The 19,570-nt window shown below is 38.9% G+C and overlaps 1 protein-coding gene and 1 pseudogene across 5 annotated transcripts in view; both read left to right on the top strand.

Moving 5' to 3' along the window:
- The window catches only part of LOC126955127 (UDP-glucuronosyltransferase 2B33), a 329,416-nt gene that overhangs the window by 92,843 nt on the left and 217,003 nt on the right, over window positions 1-19,570 (top strand). The window lies entirely within an intron of this gene.
- Window positions 7,431-18,683, top strand: LOC126955017 (UDP-glucuronosyltransferase 2B4-like; annotated as a pseudogene).

Below are 19,570 nucleotides of genomic sequence, written 5' to 3'. Positions count from 1 at the left end.
TGGCTGTATTCAAGAGACCCATCTCACATGCAGAGACACACATAGGCTCAAAATAAAGGGATGGAGGAAGATCTATCAAGTAAATGGAAAACAAAAAAAAGGCAGGGGTTGTAATCTTAGTCTCTGATAAAACAGACTTTAAACTGTCAAAGATCAAAAGAGACAAAGAAGGCCATTACATAATGGTAAAGGGATCAATTCAGCACGAAGAACTAATTATCCTAAATATATATGCACCCAATACAGGAGCACCCAGATTCATAAAGCAAGTCCTTAGAGATTAACAAAGAAACTTAGACTCCCATACAATAATAATGGGAGACTTTAACACCCCACCGTCAACATTAGACAGATCATCAGACAGAAACTTAACAAGGATATCCAGGAATTGAACTCAACTCTGCACCAAGCAGACATAATAGACATCTACAGAAATCTCCACCCCAAATCAACAGAATATACATTCTTCTCAGCACCATATCACATTTATTCAAAAACTGACCACATAGTTGGAATTAAAGCACTTCTCAGCAAATGTGAAAGAACAGAAATTATAACACACTGTCTCTCAGACGACAGTACAATCAAACTAGAACTCAGGGCTAAGAAACTCAATCAAAACCACTCAACTACATGGAAACTGAACAACCTGCTCCTGAATGACTACTGGGTACAAAACAAAATGAAGGCTGAAATAAAGATGTTCTTTGAAACCAATGAGAATAAAGATACAATATATCAGAATCTCTGGGACACTTTTAAAGCAGTGCGTAGAGGGAAATTTATAGTGCTAATTGCCCACAAAAGAAAGCAGGAAAGATCAAAAATTGACACCCTAACATCACAATTAAAAGAACCAGAGAAACAAAAGTAAACACATTCAAAAGCTAGCAGAAGGCAAGAAATAACTAAGATCAGAGCAGATCTGAAGGAGATAGATACACAAAAAACCCTCCAAAAAATCAATGAATCCAGGAGCTGGTTTTTTGAAAAGTCAACAAAATTGATAGACCAGTAGTAAGACTAATAAACAAGAAAAGAGAGAAGAATCAAATAGACACAATAAAAAATGATAAAGGAGATATCACCACCGACCCCACAGAAATACAAACTACCATCAGAGAATACTATAAACAACTCTACACAAATAAACTAGCAAACCTAGAAGAAATGGATAATTTCATGGACACTTACACTCTCCCAAGACTAAACCAGGAAGAAGTTGAATCCCTGAATAGACCAATAGTAGGCTCTGAAATGGAGGCAATAATTAATAGCCTACCAACCAAAAAAAGTCCAGGACCAGACAGGTTCACAGTCGAATTCTACCAGAGGTACAAGGAGGAGTTGGTACCATTCCTTCTGAAACTATTCTAATCAATAGAAAAAGAGAGAATCATCCGTAACTCATTTTATGAAGCCAACATCATCCTGATAGCAAAGGCTGACAGAGATACAACAAAAAAAGAGAATTGTAGACCAATATCCCTGATGAACATCATTGTAAAAATCCTCAATAAAATACTGGCAAACTGAATCCAGTAGCACATCAAAAAGTTTATCCACCATGATCAAGAGGGCTTCATCCCTGGGATGCAACGCTGGTTCAACATACGCAAATCAATAAATGTAATCCAGCATGCAAACAGAACCAAAGACAAAAACACATGATTATCTCAATAGATGCAGAAAAGGCCTTTGACAAAATTCAACAGCCCTTCATGCTAAAAACTTACAATAAATTCGGTATTGATGGAACGCATCTCAAAATAATAAGAGCTACTTACGACAAACCAAAACAGCCCATATCGTATTTAATAGGCAAAAGCTGGAAGCATTCCCTTTCAACATTGGTGCAAGACAAGGGTGCCCTCTCTCACCACTCCTATTCAACATAGTATTGGAAGTTCTGGCTAGGACAATCAGGCAAAAAAAAGAAATAAAGGGTATTCATTTAGGAAAAGAAGAAGTCAAATTGTCCCTGTTTGCAGATGACATGATTGTACATTTAGAACACTCTATTGTCTCAGCCCAAAATCTCCTTAAGCTGATAAGCAACTTCAGCAAAGTCTCAGGATACAAAATCAGTGTGCAAAAATCACAAGCATTTTTATACACCAGTAACAGACAAACAGAGAGCCAAATCATGAATGAACTCCCATTCACAATAGCTTCAAAGAGAGTAAAATACCTAGGAATCCAAATTACAAGGGATGTCAAGGACCTCTTCAAGGATAAACTACAAATCACTGCTCAGTGAAATAAAAGAGGACACAAACTAATAGAAGAACATACCATGCTCATGGATAGGAAGCATCAATATTGTGAAAATGGCCATGCTGCCCAAGGTAATTTGTAGATTCAATGTCATTCCCATTAAGCTATCAATGAGTTTCTTCACAGAATTGGAAAAAATTGCTTTAAAGTTCATATGGAACCAATAAAAGACCCCGTATTTCCAACACAATCCTAAGGCAAATGAAGAAAGCTAGAGGCATCATACTACCTGACTTCAAACTACACTACAATCCTACAGTAACCAAAAGAGCATGGTAAAACAGAGATATGGATCAATGGAACAGAACAGAGCCCTCAGAAATAATACCACACATCTGCAGCCATCTGATCTTTGACAAACCTGACAAAAACAAGAAATGGTGAAAGGATTCCCTATTTAATAAATGGTGCTGGGAAAATTGGCTAGCCATAAGTAGAAAGCTGAAACTGGATCCTTTCCTTACTCCTTATATGAAAATTAATACAATTTGGATTAGAGACTTAAATGTTAGACCTAAAAAGATAAAAACCCTAGAAGGAAACCTAGCTAATGCCATTCAAGACATAGACATGGCCAAGGACTTCATGTCTAAAAACAAAAGCAACAGCAACAAAGTCAAAATTGACAAATGGGATCTAATTAAACTAAACAGCTTCTTCACAGCAAAAGAAACTACCATCAGAGTGAACAGGCAACCTACAGAATGGGAGAAAATTTTTGCAATCTACTCATCTGACAAAGGGCTAATGTCCAGAACCTACAAAAAACTCAAACAAATTTACAAGAACAAAACAAACAACCCCATCAAAAAGTGGGCAAAGGATATAAACAGACACTTCTCGAAAGAAGACATTCATTCAGCCAACAGACACATGAGAAAATGCTCATCATCACTAGCCGTCAGAAAAATGCAAATCAAAACCACAGTGAGATACCATCTCACAACAGTTAGAATGGCAATCATTAAAAAATCAGGAAACAACAGGTGCTGGAGATGATGTAGAGAAATAAGAACACTTTTACACTGTTAGTGGGACTGTAAACTAGTTCAACCATTGTGGAAAACAGTGTGGCGATTCCTCAAGGATCTAGAACTAGAAATACCATTTGACCCAGCCATCCCATTACTGTGGATATACCCTAAGGATTATAAGTCATACTGCTATAAAGACACATGCACACATATGTTTATTGTGGCACTATTTACAATAGCAAAGACTTGGAATCAACCCAAATGTCCATCAGTGACAGACTGGATTAAGCAAATATATCACATATACACCATGGAATACTATGCAGCCATAAAGAAGGATGAGTTCGTGTCCTTTGTAGGGTAATGGATGCAGCTGGAAACCATCATTCTCAGAAAACTATGGCAAGAATAGAAAACCAAATACCACATGTTCTCACTCATAGGTGGGAATTAAACAATGAGATCACTTGGACACAGGAAGGGGAACATCACACACCAGGTCCTATTGAGGGGAGAGGGGGGAGGAATAGCATTAGGAGATATACCTAATGTAAATGATGAGTTAATGGGTGCAGCACATCAACGTGGCCCATGTATACATATGTAACAAACCTGCATGTAGTGCACATGTACCCTAGAACTTAAAGTATAAAAAAAATTAAAAATTTTTTAAAAATAGAATGTTGAATATTGGCCACAAATCTCTCCTGGCTTCTGGGATTTGGGCTGAGAAGTCCATTGTTAGTCTGATGAGCTTCCCATTGTATGTAATTTGGTCTTTCTCTCTAGCTGTCTTGAACATTTCTTTTTATTTTGACTTTAGAGAATATAATTGTTTGTCTTGGGGATGACCTTCTCATGGATTATCTCACTGGGGTTTTCTGCATTTCTAAAGTTGAATGTTGGCCTCTCTAGCTAGATTGGAAAAGTTCTCATGGATGATATCATGAAGCATGCTTTCCAAGTTGATTTCATTGTCATCTTTTTCAGATACACCAATTACTCATCGACTGATTCTTTTCACATAATTCCGTATTTCTTGAGGTTTTGTTCATTCATTTTTATTTTTTCTCTATTGTTGCCCACCTGTCTTATTTCAGAAAGCCTGTCTTAAAGATGTGATAGTCGTTTTTCACTTGTTTTATTTTGCTATTAATACTTGTCATTGCATTATAAAAGTCTTTTGGTGTTGTTTTCAACTCTATCAGGTAGGTTACATTTTCTCTTTACAGGCTACTTTGTTAACTTCTGCAATGTTTTATTAATATTTTTAGCTTCCTTGCATTGGGTTACCTTATACTCCTTTAGCTCAGCAAACTTTGTTTATATCCCTATTTTGAATTTTACTTCTGTCATTTCAGCCATCTTAGCCTCAGCCCAGTTCCAAACCCTTGCTGGAGAGGTGATGCTGTAATTTGGATGAAAGAATACACTCTGTTTTTTTCAGTTTTCACTGTTCTTGCACTGATTCTTTCTTATTTTTGTGGGCTTATCTGCCTTCAGTTTTTGAGGTTGCTGGCCTTTTTTTCTTTTCTTTTTTTTATTTTGTGGTATTTGATTGCCTTTAGGGTTTGTTTGTGATATAAGGTGGATTCAGCCAACTGGCTTTGTTTGTAGAGGGAGCAGTCTTCTGTTCCCAGTTCCTGGACTGTATGCTTTAACTCTGGTGGACTTGTATTGAGCCCCAGCTTTGTTCTCTTGCTTTTCAAGGCTTTAAGCCTACTGCACTGGACTGATCAAGGTGCGGCAACTGTAGCAGAGTGCTAGCAAGTGCAGGAGTGTCTGCCTCTTTCTGAGTGTTCACCACAGTGGCAGAAGCAAAGCAGTTGTAAGGGAAGTGGAAGGCCTCTGCTGCAGACTGCGTTATGTCACACTGCAGGTGGTGTTTGTTCAGAGTGGGGTGGTTGCCAGCACAAGTCTGGGTGCCTTCTCTTTGCCCTGCTAGCAGAATTGATCACTCAAGGTATGGGAGGATCCTCTCCTCTGTGCAACATCAGCAAAAAGGTGGGCACTGGCCAGACAGGGATTTCTGGTTCTGTGCCCATCAAGGCTCTGTCTGCAATGCTGCAAAGACTGTCAGGGTGATTTGAGTGAATGTGGTCGGGCGGGGGGCGGGGGCCTGGAGGGATGCACTGCACTCATGTGTGCTGCTGGGTCAGGTAAAGAAAAATCCACCCATGCAGACATGCATTCAGCAAAGTGATGTGAGGGGTTTCTGCAGGCTCAGGGGAAGCTGCAGTATGGGAGGGAACATGCAGACTGGTGCACAGTTGTAGGGGCTGCCTCAGTGGAACTCTCTATCAGTAAGGCCTGTTCCTCTGCTGCAGAAACTATGGTGTGGGACCTCAGGACACCCAAGACTACCCTGTAAGTAGGCGTGGCAAGGCTGGGGTCCCAGGAGAGGGTACAAGATCAAACAGTGCTCAAATCAGACCAGCCTCATCTGATGTGCCGGATCACCGTGCAGGGATCGGATCTGACTCTTACCCAAGGGCTAGGGTCCCTTATTCATCAAAGTTGAACTTACAGAGATAGTCACACTTTGCTACAGATTCTCCTGCACCCACCCATCTGGACTCTACATCAGTTGGCTTGCTGCTTTGCTACTTTGTTTGCTCCTGTGACTTCATCTCAGAGAAATAAAAGTCAGCAGCTGCTCAGTGTCTTTGCTCCTTTGTTGGTCCAAGAGAGGCAAGGGAAATTCCATTGCAGAGGCAGTGGTGAAGAGACTTTCTGTTGCCCTAGGGGCTCTCTCCAAGGAGTTGCAAGTTGCTACTAGACAGATTGGGCTGTTGACTAGAGACCAGGCCTGGAAGATCTGCCTGATGAGGACATACAGGAGCAGGCAACCACATTACACTCTGGTCATTTTTCTGTAGGGCTGCTGTGGTACGCTAGGGGCCCACTCCAGTCACTAGTCACCTCAGATTTTCGAGTACCTGGAGGTATCACCAGTGAAGGCTGAGAAACAGGAAAGATGGAAGCCGGCCCTTTTCTCTGGTAGCTCCATCCCAGGGAGATCTGGATCTGTTTCTGGCACAAACACTCCTCTAAGAGGTGGCTGGAGACCCCAGTTGGGAGATCAGACTCCTAGTCAGAAGGAATGGTATCAGGGACCTGCTTAAGTTAGTCTAGCCACATGTTCATAAAGCAGCTGTGCTGCCCTGGGGTATACTTCAGCCCCTGTTGCCTTGGACACTCCAAAGCTAGAAAGCTGGAATGGCTAAGTTGCTCAAACAGCAAAGATGTCAGCCTGCCCTGTCCCCTGGGATCTCTTTACCAGGGATGCCTGGAAACCCTGTCAGCTGGTGAATGCCAGTGGTGGTAGCCAAAAATCCCTGTTGGGAGGCCCCACCCAGTAATGAGAATGAGGGTCAGGAACTCAATTAAAAAAGCAGTCCGGCTCCATTTTTATATGGTTGTTGTGTTCTTTAGTGTAACATCCACCCGAGTCAGCTTGGGCTCTTCCAAGCTTACAGACTGGAATTGATAAGTCAATCAAACAGCAAAGATGCCGGCCCATACCTCTTTCTGGGAGCTCTGCCACAGGGAGTTTTCAAATCTCTATAGACCCAAGAACACTGATGGGAGTGGCTGGAGTCCCCTGTCAGGAAGTGCCACCCAGTGAGGAGGAACAAAATCTGGTAGCTGCTTAAAGAAGCAGTCTGGCAATGTTTTTGTAGAGCAGACGTGCAGCAACTGGTGGATTCCTTCCACCACCAGTACATTTGGACTCTCCAAAGCTTGAAGGACAGAACAGCTAAGTTTTCCAAACAGCAAAAATGGCAGCCCGCTCTGCACATCACACCTCAGCTGAAGGTGCTGTATATAAATTATATGTAAGCAAAGTATATAAAAATCATTTGAACCGTGTTTCATTATTTTATCTTTAGTTCTGTGTAAAACAAAATGCAGAAACATGAACCTCTCATGGTTACGTTTCTGGAAACTCTTCTAAAACAAATTGCATAAGACAAGTGATGTGTCCATACAATAACATTGATATTAGATCAAGAATAGCACTTACAAACATAAAAAGAACATTAAACACACTTGGGTAAACAGGTCATCTACCTTCATTAATTTCTTGCCACATACAGGCTCAGACTGTTAATTGAATGATAATATATTTACTTTGAAGTGTAAAAGTTACATTTGAACTTCGTGATTGATTTATCCATGGATATAACCATAAGAAATGACAGAAAGAAACAGCAAATGGGAAAAAGCATTGCGTTGCACCAGGACGTGTATGAAATGGACTCCAGTTTTTTGTTGCTGATACAGCTGACCTGTTACATTAGCTCTGGGAGTTGTGGAAAGGTACTGGTGTGGCTCACAGATTTCAGTCATTGGATGAATATAGAGACAATCCTGGATGAGCTTGTCCAGAGGAGTCATGAGGTGACCGTATTGGCATCTTCAGCTTCCATTTTTTTTTTTATTCCAACAGCCCATCTACTCTTAAACTTGAAATCTATCCTGCGTCTTTAACTAAAACTGACTTTGAGGATATTATCATGGTCAGACCTTCCAAAAGACACATTTTGGTCGTATTTTTCACAAGTACAAGAAATCATCTGTACATTTAATGACACAATTAGAAAGTTCTGTAAGGATGAACTTTCAAATAAGAAACTTATGAAGAATCTACAAGAGTCAAAATTTGATGCTGTTCCTGCAGATGCGATTGTTCCCTGTGGGGAGCTGCTGGCTGAGCTATTTAACATACCCTTTGTGTACAGACTCCCCTTCTCTGCTGGCTACACACTTGAAAAGCATAGTGGAAGATTTCTATTTCCACCTTCCTACATACTTGTTGTTATGTCAGAATTAAGTGACCAAATGATTTTCATGGAGAGGGTAAAAAATTATGATCTATGTGGTTTATTTCCCATATCAGTTCCAAATATTTAATATGAAGAAGTAGGATCAGTTTTCCAGTGAAGTTCTAGGTAAGTAAATTTTTCAATTGGTAACATGGAGATTAACTTTCTTGTGTCTTTGAAGCTGAGCATATATAAAGCAATAAAGTCAGGATACTTGGTTTTTTAAATTCCTTTTTGTTTTTGTTTGTTTGTTTGCTTGCTTGCTTTTGGTGGAGTCTTTCTCTGTCTTCCAGGTTGGAGTGCAGTGATACAATCTCAGTTCACTGCTAGGATTACAGGAATGTGTCAGCACACTTGCCTAATTTTTTGTATTTTTAGTAGGTAGGGGGTTTCATCATGTTGGGCGGGCTGGTCTCAAACTCCTGACCTCAAGTGATATGCCTGCCTCGGCCTTCCAAAGTGCTGGGATTACAGGCATGAGCCACCACACGAGGCTGGTAGTGGAGTTTTTGTAAGTGAATTTATGAAATGAAACACAAGATGATCTATCAATTGTACAAATATTATAGCAAAGTTTAAATTATAAGGTCAGTTAAAACCTTGTGGCCATTGCTCACACAGAACATTCTAGGAAGTCATAAACCTGTAAATTAGTGCACCTAATATTTCTTTAAACAATCACACATCTGTTCTACTATTAATTTTTTTTCATTTTAAAAAAAGTCAGACCCATCCACAAGCATCTTACTGAATGCATACATGTAGATTGAGTAGTTACTCAGTTTTCTACAACAACTATCTATGCAGCATTGCAGAAATTATTTTTCTTTGCATACCTCAGTTTCCTTATTCTGAAATTAAAATATATCCCCATGTCACCAGAAGGTTTCCTTCACAGTTGAGAGAAATGGTACCCCTTTCTCAAAGGCAAAAACCACTAAGGGTAATTTGTAGTTTCTAATGTCTATACATTCCTTCACTAAAAGATTAGACATTATTTATTGTAAGACCAATCATCTTGTTGAAGTCTGAACATTGTTATATCTATATAGTTTTTTTTTTTGGAAACTATGTGTATTATAAAATATGAGCCATATTTAGGTTGGGTACAAATCTCTATTTGAATAATTTCTCAAAATTTTCTTTCTGTAATTTGCAAATATATTTACTTAAAAGCTAATATGATTAATACCCTAGCATGAATCAAAAGCAGTAGTGGGTACAAGGATTTCAGCCACACTCTCAAAATAGCCCACAGTTCACTTGAATGACCAAAAATGAAAGGATTAGCTTAATGAACTGTGGAAACGAGACTATTTCTTAGAAAGTTGTTTTTATGGGTACAGCAGAATTAGTTGATCGTGGAGCTCGAAGGGTTGTTTAAATGTTTATATGCTACTATTGAAGTTTTAAAGGGTAAAGAAATGGATGTTTACTTCTCTCTAGATTATTTTAGTAATTGGTTACGATTGTTAGTATTCTGATGTAACATTGGCTATGATGTAGTTGACCCTCAAAATTCTCTTATCACTTTGCTTTTCTTATAAATACACACGAGCAAAATATATACTACATAAAAATTAAATTATGCTTATAATATTTGACTATATGTTTATGTATTTCAAAGTACAGATACTTTGCCTACATTTTTGCCTACATTATTCTAATCCCTTTCTGAAAATTACCTAATGTAATTATCTTGTGTCATCCATCTTTTCTTTCCTTGTTCTTCTCAGGAATACCCACTACCTTATCTGAGACAACGGGGAAAGTTGACATATGACTTACTCAAAACTCCTGGGATTTTCAATTTCCTCATCCAGTCTTACCAAATGTTGATTTTGTTGGAGGACTGCACTGCAAAACTGCCAAATCCTTACCTACGGTAAAGATAATATTGTTGGTTTTGTGTTATTGGCTTTGAAATTTTAGTAGGAATAATTCTACACTCTTCATGCAGAGTGTTTGAGTTACACAGAAAGAAAGATGGGCAGTGGGCAGGGTAAAGCAGATACCAACTAGGAACTTGTGTACATGTTAACTTGCTGATACCATCACAAGTATGTGAGTTTCATCATTATTATAGATAGAGAGGGATACTAAGAAGACTTTGAAAATAGGGTTGGTTAAATATAAGTCTTGATTATGCAACACGTGAGAAGGTATTGATCATTCATTAAAAGAATGTTTATAAAAAGTTTAACACAAACCACAGGCAAGAGGAAAAACGTAGACACAGTTTCTGTCCCCACACACATTACATTCTGTTTCAAAAGACAGAATATGTGCAAGTAATAAAAATTGTGCAAAAGCTTTTATCTCAAGGAAAAATGCAGTGACAAGATAGCATCAGTGGAGATAATAGAAAGTATCCTGGACTCACTGATAATGAAGCTGAGAGCTGAACAATGTGCAGAAATTGGTGAAATGTTGAGAGGCGAGGAAAACACAAAAAAGAAAAGAAGGTAAAGTATTGAGGAAAGTTCTCAAGACTCTAAGTTGAGTTTGCAGGGAAAGGCTGAGTGAGAATCAGATGATGCTGAGAGGCAAGTTAGAGCCAGATACTTATTAGGAGCTAATTTATTTATTAAGCACATTTGAGAACTACTAAAAAGAGTTAGGAAATGAAGATATATGATAAGGTAATTTTAAAAAAAGAAAGAAAGAAAGAGCAGACCATTTGGGAAATTTTGCATGGAATCTGGTAGCAGATGATGGAAAACTGAGCTACAATGTTGATAGAAATAATCATGCCTACATTTACAGTAATACTACCCACTTCATATTGTGTTTTGTGGAAAAAATGTTAATACAGAAAAAACACTTAAAATGTCTCTGTTATATATTCAGTGAGAGAGAAATATTAATTTTGCAATTATGATTATTTTGTTATGATTACTAACACTACTAATTACCTAACATGTGCAAGTCACTTGAGATATCATTCTTCATTTAACAGAACCAGATTGTTCAGCACATCAAGATTACATTCTCTTGAAGAGTCGTGGATGACAGATATATTGTGGACTTGAATAAAAATAGACATACTAGTTTTGCCAGTAAGATGGGAAAGCTGCACATGTGCCCTAGAATTTAAAGTGTAATAATAATAATAAATGAAAGGAATTCTGAAATTCTACTGTAAGTGATGCAGATCTTAAGTATTCTAACTTAAAAGAATAACTCAGTGATATAAATGTGTACCCCTAATAATATTTGCAGCTAAATCCAGTGTTCACTTGATTTTATTCAAGAATGTAACTCATTCTACTCTGAGATACCAGAGTTTTACATCTTAGATCAGAAACATGCCCTATTACAGAAGGTGTTTTCAGTCTTACGACGAGCAACTCAGTACAGTTTCCTGGTGGAACTTGTGTCAAGACACCAAAGCTCCCTAAGGAAAAGCATGGAGAAAATGAACGATGCACTTATTATAAATACCAAATAGTTTCTGTCACTTGTATCTGTATAGTAGTAAACTTAGTTTACAATAAGGAAAGAATTCTACTTAGAAGATGATATTCTTTTCAAAGGAACACAAGACCCTCATACATTTTAAATTAATATCATACTTTTAAGACATATGTAGAAAGTAAGCATTCTTTAGTACATTATTAAGCAATCTCTTAAGATTTTTGTCTATATCAAACTGAGAATTTATTCCATGGCTAAAATACAATATCTATGCTGAATGCAAATTCTATGTGCTTTAAAATTTTTGAAAGAGACAAAAGCTGAGGTAAGACTGATAAAAATTCTATGCCACCCTACCCTACTATTGAAAGATTTCCCTATTCACATTAAGGGAAGGTGATAGTGCCAATGGGAGGCAGAAGACAGTAGGAGGTGTAGAAGGACAAGAAAAAGGATGACCAGTAGTAAATAGTGATAATTACTAAGAGTAACTGTTGTTATTAAGTTGCAGAAAGATTTGAATGAAAATCAATGGTTGTAAAATGGTTTCTCTATTTGTTTATTATGTAGAGCAATTGTTAACCAAAGTTGTTTCCTTTTCAATTAAATATTAGATTGTCAGAATATGTGTGTATATTTTAAGAAAAAAAGACACTTGGCAAAATGTTTCTAGTGATTTAAAAATGCAAATAACTATTGGTTTCACAATATAGTTTCACGTAATCATACTGAGAAAAAATAAGTCAAGATGTGTGTATTTAATATTTATGGAAAATATTCATAAAATTAACTTTGGAAGTAATCCAACATCTTAAATGAAGGAATAATTTAAAACTTATACTATATGCATATGTCTAACATGCATCATGCAGTTTAAGCTTGCCATGTAATCCAGCCTCATATAGTTTCTGTACATTTTGGATTAGGCTTATCTGAGTGATGTTCCGGGTATGATTCAGAGAAAGAATGGCCTAGGCTGACAGACTTAGTCCACGTTCCCACCAGCCAGGTAGATTTAGAGAAAGAGTAAAAGCAGCCTCCCTTGCTGAACTGGGTCCAGTCAATGTCTGAAGCAGGAAGATTAAAGAGAATGGATGGGGATAGATCCTGACCTGAAGGTGGATGCTGTGCTGTATAAAATATAGTCCCACAAGGAGTCAGCACTATCAGATTAACAACTCCTCCCAATGGAGGCAGCAGAAGGAATTATAGGAAGGAGTCAAAGAGAAGGAAGCCAGGTGGGGGAACAGGTTCAGATATTCCCTCCATAGAACATAGTAGGAAACATTTTCTTCTGTATAGAATAAAATGGTGACATTTGTGTATTTGTCAATTACTTTTTAGTTCCTTATCTGATATAGTCTTCTTGTAATGACCTATACTAATGTGTTTTGCTGAAAACTCAGTTATTTTAATATTGATATAACAAGTAAAAGTTAAACACTGTAAATTATTGTTCAGTTTATGAGGATTGCTTGGGAGTTCCATAATTAGTAACTTAAACATAAAAATGTCTTGGCTATAGTAGAACATATTAATCACTGTAGTCAACACTTTGTAAAACATTGTCTAAGTGTTAACAATCAGTTAACCAAATTCAGAAAAACACAATTTTGAATTTATTCAATAGCTCTATCTTTATTTATGATACCAAAAGGTTCCTCATTTCAATGCTGAAACAGCAACCAAAATTAGCAATACTGATAATACTCTGAATTTGTCTCAGAAATTGACCCTTGAAATTTCTCCTCGAAGTAGTGCTTGATAATTTGTAATTTGAAAGAAGTTATACATAGTCCCTCTGTAGCATTAATTTATTTCTTACAATTAGCTTATTTTATCAACTTGCTTTTTTGTCAAAGGACACAAAACTCTAATATAATAATTTATAGACAATCAGAATTATATGAAATACTTCCTATGTCACGTAAAAAATGAATAAATTAATATTCAATGTGGAAGATGAAAACTAGCATAAAATACATAAAACAAAATAAACATATAGGTCATTACTAAATTGTTACTGCTTATTCTCACTAGGATTATAATGACTATTTAAGTTTTTTTCATGCATATAATTTTTTAGAATTTTTATGTGTTTAAAATTAAATTTATTTCTTTTTTTAACTTTCATTTTAAGTTCAGGCCTACAGGAGCAGGTTTCTTACATAGATAAATCTGTGTCATGAGGGTTTGTTTTACAGATTGTTTAATCATCCAGGCATTATGACCAGAACCCATTAGTTGTTTTACCGGATCTTCACTCTCCTCCTGCTCTCCACCCTCCAATACACCCCAGTGTATGTTGTTCCCTGCTATGTTTCCATGTGTTCTCATCTTTTAGCTTCCACTTAATAGTGAGAACATGTGATATTTGGATTTCTGTTTCTATGCTAGTTTACTAAGGATAACAGCCTCCAGCTCCATCTATGTACCTGTAAAATACAAAATCTTGTGTTTTTTTTTTTTTTTTATGGCTGCATAATATTCCATGGTGTATATGTGTACCATTCCATTTCCTTTATTCAGTCAATCATTGATGGGCATTAAGATTGATTCCATATCTTTACTATTGTGAATACTACTGCTATTAATAAACATGTGTATGTACCTTCATAAGAGAATCATTCTTCATCCTTTCCGTATATACCCACTAATGAGATTGGTGAGTTGAATTGTATTTTAACCTCTAGGTTTTTGAGGAAGTGCCACACTGTCTTCCACAATGGTTGAACCAACTTACACTCCTACTAACAGAGTATAAGCATTCCTTTTTCTATACAATCTCACTAGCATGTACTACCTTTTGAGTTTATAATAGCCATTATGACTGGTGCAAAATATTATCTATTGTGATTTTGATTTGCATTTCTTCAATGAGCGGTGATATTAAACTTTTTTCATATGATGGTTGGCCACACATGGATCTTCTTTTGAAAAGCTTAACAATTTTCCAAATACTTGAACTTTTCATCTATAATCTCATTTTTTCCAAGCTATTATTTGGAAAATCCTGATTTCCTTACATACATAACTAATTATAGAAGTTAAGAAAATGAAGTGATGGCATTCTATTTACATCAGTCTTTGAGTAATTTTATTACCCAGCATCCTTGATTCCATTCTTAATATCTTTAGTGTTTTAACATTCTATGACTTTGGAGTTCTGCTCATGGAATAAGATATTTTCTTTTCTGTAACAGGTTCTGTGGAGATTTGATGAGAATAGACCACATGCTTAGGACTCAGTACTCCAGTGTACAAGTGGATACCCCAGATTGACCTTCTTGGTATGACTCTGGAGTACAAATACTGAATATATTAGTAATAGCCCATTAGAGCGTTAATTATTAATCATGAAATAAGGTTGTTGAAAATGTATTATGGAAAAACATAAAAATAAAATGAAACTTCTTTATATTTATTTTCCATTCCTATGGGGAAAATAATAAGCTATAATTGTTGGCATTTTATGATATACATTCACATTCTTTATTTTCAGAATCAGAGTATTTTTATTTCAGGTGTTATTACGTCTCACCGAATTGTTTGCAAATTCATGGTATAGTAAAGCTACCAGTTGGGGCTGCCACACCCAGGAGAAACCAAACACTGATTTGATCAGACTGGCAGGGAATGAAGGATAGGAGGACTAGGACAGACCAGGCTGCTTCACTTTGGGCCCGGAGGAGCCCACAGTCAGATTAGAAGACAGAGGCCAGCTAATGGACTTTACGGTAGACACCAGAGTTAAACACTCAGTAGTGACCCAACCTATAGGGCCACTATCCAAGAACTGTGCAACTATTGTAGGAGGCACTGGAGTCTCTGAAAAGAGGCCCACCTGTTGGTCAAAGAGGTGTGTTATAGGAGGATGAGAAGTCCAACACGAATTCCTATACCTCCCAAGTTGTTCAGTTCCTTTGCTGGGAAGAGACCCCCTTCAAAAACTGCAGGCACAGACTATATTTTGGCCAAAAGGGAATGTAACTATAAACCTACCTCGCCCAGAGGCTATGATGTTAACCCTTACTGTTCCGTAAGCTGAAGAATGGAGACTATATGTAAAAAAGACTCTGGAACCAGCAGTAAATGAGTTGCATGGGTTGCTTACTAAAATTCCTGGAGTTTGGGCACCAGTGGTGGTAGAGTTAAAACTGGGAGCACCTCTGGTTCTGGTCCGACAGTACCCGGTACTCCCCAAGATCCTACGGGGTGTCCGCAAACACTTAGAGCAGCTTCATAAGCATAGAATCATAGTCAAATGGCAGTCACCATGGAACACCCCTCTCTTGCCAGGGCGGAAGCCGTCTGGTGAATATAGACTAGTACAGAATTTGTGTGTGGAAAATCAGGCAACAGTGACCATCCACCCAGTGTTGCCAAACCCATCTACTTTAATGGGACATATTCCAGCTGGGTTTACAGTCCTAGATTTAAAGGGCACATTTTTCTGTCTCTGGCTTGCACCAATCAGTCTATTTTTGCTTTTCAATGGGGTGAATCACAGTACACTTGGACAAGACTCCCACAAGGATTTAAAAACTCTCTTGCAATCTTTGAAGAGGCACTGGCCTCAGACCTTAAAGCATACACCCCACCGAATAGTGACTGTGTCTTGCTCCAGTATATTGATGATCTTTTTCTAGCAGTCCCAACCCGAGAAGACTGCTTCCAAGGGACCCAAGACCTCCTGCACCTGCTATGGAAGGCAGGATATAAAGTGTCAGGGAAAAAGGCTCAAATGTGCCTAAAATTGACCAGTATTTAGGCTTCTATATAAGCCAAAAGAAAAGATGGCTCGGTAGCAAATGGAAGCAGGCTGTTTATGTGCTTTCTACTCCAATCACCTGGTGACAAGAGAGTTCGTATGGGCAGCAGGGTTCTGCTGCATCTGGATCCCAAATTTCTTGCTCGTGGCTAAGCCATTATATGAAGCCAAAAAGACAGGAAAAAGGAGCCCTTCCTCTGAGAGGCCAACCAGGAGAAGGCATTTAAGAAAATCAAACAAGCTTTGACCCAGGCCCCAGCTTTAGGACTGCCAGATCTAACTAAGCCTTTCTTTTTATATGTCCATGAGCAAAAGAGAATGGCCATAAGAGTTTTAATTCAAGCCATAGGGTCATGACATCACCCGGTGGCACACTTATCCAGGTAATTGAATTCTGTGGCACTTGGATGGCCTCCTTGTTTTAAGGCACTAGCTGTCACTGCTTTGCTGGCACAGGAAGCTAATAAACTGACTTTAGGACAGCAACTGACAATCCAGGTAACCACACTGAGTTATAACATTGACCGACCAAAGGGGGCACTATTGGTTATCAAATCCGAGAATAACTCAATAAAAAGGACTCCTATGTGAAAATCCCTGCATAAATTTAGAACCTGTGAATACCCTAAACCCAGCTACCTTGCTCCCTATTGAATCAATACCAGGAAGCCCCCTTAATTGCTGAGTGGATGTGGTAGATGAAGTGTTCTCAAGCCAGAGAGATTTGACAGATGGGCCCCTCGGAGACCTGGACATTGAATATGTTACTGATGGGAGCAGCTTCATACTAGAGGGGTCTGCCACACTGGGTATGCAGTGGTGACTTGGGACTCAGTAGTAGAGGCACAGTCTTTGTCTACAGGAACTTCCTCTCAGAAAGCAGAGGTCTTATAGCAGCAAATATTTACATAGAGTCTAAATATGCATTAGCCACTTTGCATGTTCATGGGGCTACTTACAAAGAAAAAGGACTCTTAACTCCTGGACGTAAAGAAATAAAGTACAATGAAGAAATTCTATGGCTCTTAGATGTGGTATGGACCCCCAAACACGTAGCAGTAATGCAATGTAGGCAAAAGGCAGGAACATTAGAGGCTAAAGGACACAGAAAAGCAGACAAAGAGGCAAAGCAAGCTGCAATGGCGACTCCACCTTCTAAAGAAGAAGCCTTAGCTATGCCCCTCCTCCTGGAGATTGGGGTCCAAGGACTCCAACCTACACTCCAAATAAAAGGGTTTGGTTTGCCCAGGAAAATGGGAATGACTTTGAAGGAGGATGGTGGAAATTCTCCAATATGAGGCTAGCCATACCTGAAATGTTGGCCCTCAGATTTGTAAAACAGTTCCACCAAAGAACTCACATGAGAAAAATGGCACTAGAGACATGATTAGGGCATCATTTCTATGTGCCATGACTCACCGCTATTACTTGAGCTATTTGTAAACAGTGTTTAACTTTTGCTCAGAACAACTCCCAAAAAGAGCCCACTCAGCCCCCAGGAATTCAGGAAACAGGAGCCGTGCCCTGTGAAAACCTGCTTATGGACTTCACCGAATTGCCCTGAGCAGGGGGCTATTGGTACATGTTGGTGCTTGTCTGTACCTTTTCAGGATGGCTCAAGACCTTCCCCACCCAGACAGAGAAGGCATGAGAGGTGACCAAGGTGTTGTTAAGAGACATTATTCCCAGATTGGAACTGCCCCTAACTTTGGGGTCAGATAATGGACCAGCATTTGTGGCTGAAATAGTTCAGGATTAACTCGACTATCAAAAATAAAATGGAAGTTGCACACAGCCTGCCAGCCTCAGAGCTCAGGAAGGATGGAGTGCATGAACGGACACTCAAGCAGCTGCTAAAGAAATTTTGTCAGAAAACTCATCTGAAGTGGGACCAGGTCTTGCCGATGGTCCTTCTCTGAGTCAGGTGCACCCCCACAAAACAAACCACACTGGATATTTGCCCTGTGAGATTTTGTTCGGCCGGCCACCCCCAATCATAAGTCAGATTAAAGGTAATCTCCCTGAGACACAAAAACTAACTTTAAGGAGACAAATGCAGGCTGTAGGCATGGTCGTGAAAATAAGTCTATTTTGGGCACAGGAAAGAATGCCAATAAGTCTGACAGACCCAGTACTCCCTTTCAAACCTGAAGACTTTGTTTAGGTTGAGAAATAGAATCCAACTACTCTGTGCCCCATATGGGATGGGCCCCATACTGTGATCTTGTCCACTCCCACTGTTGTTAAAGTTGCAAGTGTCGTGCCTTGGATCCACCACAGTCAGCTGAAACCATCGGCCCAGGACCAGTGGACAAGCCAGCAGGACCCAGACCATCTGACCTGGCTGATCCTGCAATGAGACCACGGTGCCAGTGGAGACGACAACAGCCCTGCCCTGGTCACTCTGGAAGATGACCAGTCTATGCACGGTGGAAGCTTGAGAAAACAGCAAGCCCTGCTCTAGTCACACCAAGAGTTGACTAGTCTGTGCACGGCCAAAGTTTGAAGAATCATCATCAAATGAGTCAATGTGGCCAGAAATCTTAGGCCCAATAATCTTCTTTGTATTATTCATTTTATTGCTCTTGTGCTATTGCTTTAACCAACCACCTACATGCCTTTACTGCCCACGCTGGCCGTAAGAATGCTACTGTTTGCTTTGTTTGTGCTGATCCCCATATCTGTGCTAGAAGGAGGAGGACCCATATTAGGATGCCCTCACTCCATGCACACTCCATGGATGAGAAACACAGTAGTTAAGACTTTATTGTACCATACATACTATAGGTACCTGGACACAAGATAGGTCAGGGGATACTGTACCCCAATTTACATGCTTAATCACATCATAAGATTGCAGGCAGTACTTGAAATCATCACTAATGAGATGGCAAATACGTTAGACTTGCTGGCCCAGCACACCACAGAAATAAGGAACACCATCTATTAGAATAGACTGGCTTCAGACTACCTCCTAGCCCAGAAAGAAGGAGTATGTGGAAAGTTGAGCCTGATGAATTGCTGCCTAGAAATTAATGATATCAGGAAAGTCATCATAGAAATAACTGCAAGGATGTGGAAGAGAGCTCATGTCCCAGTTCAGACCTGGAACACGGATGGTCTCCAGATTCCCTCTTAGAAGGTTGGTTTTCATTCTTTGGTGGTTTTAAAACATAAGGGATGGTGTTAGCTGTATTAAAATGTTGCCTAATGCTCCCTTGCCTTTTACCCCTCCTCATCAGAAGCATCCGATCAGCCATAGAATCCATAGTTAACAGAACCACCTCCACTCGACTGACGGC

Source organism: Macaca thibetana, chromosome 5 (assembly GCF_024542745.1).
Source record: "Macaca thibetana thibetana isolate TM-01 chromosome 5, ASM2454274v1, whole genome shotgun sequence".
NCBI classification, from domain to species: Eukaryota; Metazoa; Chordata; class Mammalia; order Primates; family Cercopithecidae; genus Macaca; species Macaca thibetana.
The sequence above is the reverse complement of the archived record's forward strand: the minus strand, read 5'-3'. Positions and strand labels throughout refer to the sequence as shown.